This window comes from Somniosus microcephalus, chromosome 7 (assembly GCF_052327205.1).
Source record: "Somniosus microcephalus isolate GS21.2 chromosome 7, FLI_Smic_1.0, whole genome shotgun sequence".
Lineage (NCBI taxonomy): Eukaryota > Metazoa > Chordata > Chondrichthyes > Squaliformes > Somniosidae > Somniosus > Somniosus microcephalus.
The window spans coordinates 192423568-192426308 of NC_140993.1; the positions used below are offsets into that span (position 1 = coordinate 192423568).

A 2741-nucleotide genomic window follows, 5' to 3' on the forward strand; every position below is an offset into this window, starting at 1 on the left:
TTTCTAAATAGAATCTTTGGCAGCCGTATAGTGAAGCTTTGAACAGATAATTTAAATTTCACATCTGAACACCTTAAAGGGATTTTCCCTAGGATGGATAGTAGTTCTCATTCTGGCAAAGAACTATGTTTGAGAATAGGAAGATCACCCCAGTATTATTATCCCAAAGTTACCACTAAGAACGATCAAAAGATTATGCCAGTGTTATTGCTGGCCTCTATTGATGGAAAAACTGATAAGTTTGAAGAATGTGTAGAAAATGTTCAACAGTTGACTTGATTTTTTTATTTGTGCCTGGGATGTGGGCGTTGATGGCATGGTCAGCATTTATTGCTCATCCTTAATTGCCCTTGAGAAGGTGGTGGTGAGCTGCCTTCTTGAACCACATGCGTGAAGGTACTTCCGTAGTGCTGTTAGGGAGGGAGTTCTAGGATTTTGACCCAGCAACGATGAAGGAATGGTGATATATTTCCAGGACAGGATGGTGCATGACTTGGATGGCAACTTGGAGGTGGTGCTGTTCCCAAGCACCTGCTGCCCTTGACCTTCTAGGTGGTAACGGTCGCAGGTTTGGGAGGTGCTGTCAAAGAAGCCTTGGCGAGTTGCTGCAGTGCATCTTGTAGATGGTACACACTGCAGGCATGGTGCGAGTGTTGTTGGAACTGCACGCATCCAGGCAAGTGGAGAGTATTCCATCACAATCCTTACTTGTGCCTTGTAGATGGTGGAAAGGCTTTGGGGAGTCAGGAGGTGAGACACTCACTACAGAATACCCAGCCTCTGACCTGCTCTTGTAGCCACATTATTTATGTGGCTGGTCCAGTTAAGTTTCTGGTCAATGGTGACCCCCAGGATATTGATGGTGGGGGATTTGGCCATGGTAATGCCTTTGAATGTCAAGGGTCGATGGTTAGACTCTCTCTTGTTGGAGATAGTCTGGCACTTGTGTGGCATGAATGTTACCTGTCACTTATCAGCCCAAGCCTGAACGTCGTCCAGGTCTTGCGACATGCAGGCATGGAATGTTTCATTATTTGAGGAGTTGTGAATGGCGCTGAACACTGTGCAGTCATCAGCGAACATCCCCACGTCTGACCTTATGATGGAGGGAAGGTCATTGATGAAGCAGCTGAAGATGGTTGGGCCTAGGACATTGCTCTGAGGAACTCCTGCAGCAATATCCTGGGGCTGAGATCATTGACCTCCAACAACCACAAACATCTTCCTTTGTACTAGGTATGACGCCAGCCAGTAGAGAGATTTACCCCTCATTCCCATTAACTTCAATTTTACTACAGCTCCTTGATGCCACATTCAGTCAAGAGCAGTCTCTCTCATCTCACCTCTGGAATTTAGCTCTTTCATCCATGTTTGGACCAAGGCTGTAATGAGGTCTGGAACTGAGTGGTCCTGGCGGAATCCAAACTGAGCATTGGTGAGCAGGTTATTGGTGAGTAAGTGCCACTTGATAGCATGGTCAACGACACCTTCCATCACTTTGCTGATGATTGAGAGTAGATGGATGGGGCAGTAATTGGTTGGATTGGATTGGTCCTGCTTCTTGTGGACAGGACATACCTGGGCAGATTTCCAGGTTGTCGGGTAGATGCCATTGTTGTTGCTGTACTGGAACAGCTTGTCTAGAGGTGCGGCTAGTTCTGGAGCAAAAGTCTTCAGCAAGACAGCCGGGATGTTGTCGGGGCCCATAGCCTTTGCTGTGTCCAATGTGCTCTTGATATCATGTGGAATGAATCAAATTGGCTGAAGACTGGCTTTTGTTATGGTGGGGACCTCAGGAGGAGGCCGAGATGGATCATCCACTGGGCACTTCTGGCTAAAAATGGTTGCGAACGCTTCAGCCTTGTCTTTTTCACTCGCGTGCTGGGCTCCGCCATCATTGAGGATGGGGATGTTCATGAAGCCTCATCCTCCCATTAGTTGTTTAATTGCCCGCCACCATTCACGACTGGGTGTGGCAGGGCTGCAGAGCTTTGATCTGATCCGTTGGTTATGGGATCACTTAGCTTTGTTTATATCATGCTGCTTCTGCTGTTTAGCATGTATGCATTCCTGTGTTGCAGCTTCCCCAGGTTCGCACGTCATTTTTAGGTACCCCTGGTGCTTTTCCTGGCACGCTCTTCTGCACTCCTCATTGAACCAGGATTGGTCCCCCGGCTTGATGGTAATGGAAGAATGAGGGATATGCTGGGCCATGAGGTTACAGATTGTGGAGGAACACAATTCTGCTGCTGCTGATGGCCCACAGTGCCTCATGGATACCTAGTTTTAAGTTGTTAGATCTGTTCTTAATCTATACCATTTATCATGATGGTGGTGCCACACAACACGATGGAGGGTGTCCTCAGTGTGAAGATGGGTCTTCATCTCCACAAGGACTGTGCGGTGGTCATTGTTACCAATGCTGCCATGGACAGATGCATCTGCAACAGGTAGATTGGTGAGGACGAGGTCAAGTAGGTTTTTCCCTTGTGTTGGTTCTCTCACCACCTGCCGCAGGCCCAGACTGGCAGCTATGTCCTTCAGGACTCGGCCAGCTCGGTCAGTAGTGGTACTACCGAGCCACTCTTGGTGATGCACATTGAAGTCCACCCACCCAAAGTACATTCTGTAACATTTCTACCCTCACCTCTTTCAAGTGGTGTTCAACATGAAGGAGTACTGATTCATCAGCTGAGGAAGGGGTGTAGATGGTAATCAGCAGGAGGCTTCCTTGCCCATGC

The 2741-nt window shown here is 48.0% G+C and overlaps 1 pseudogene; it reads right to left on the reverse strand.

Moving 5' to 3' along the window:
* Positions 1-1243: 1243 nt before the first annotated feature.
* LOC147115049 (uncharacterized) lies at positions 1244-2274 on the reverse strand (annotated as a pseudogene).
* Between the last annotated feature and the right edge of the window lie 467 nt (positions 2275-2741).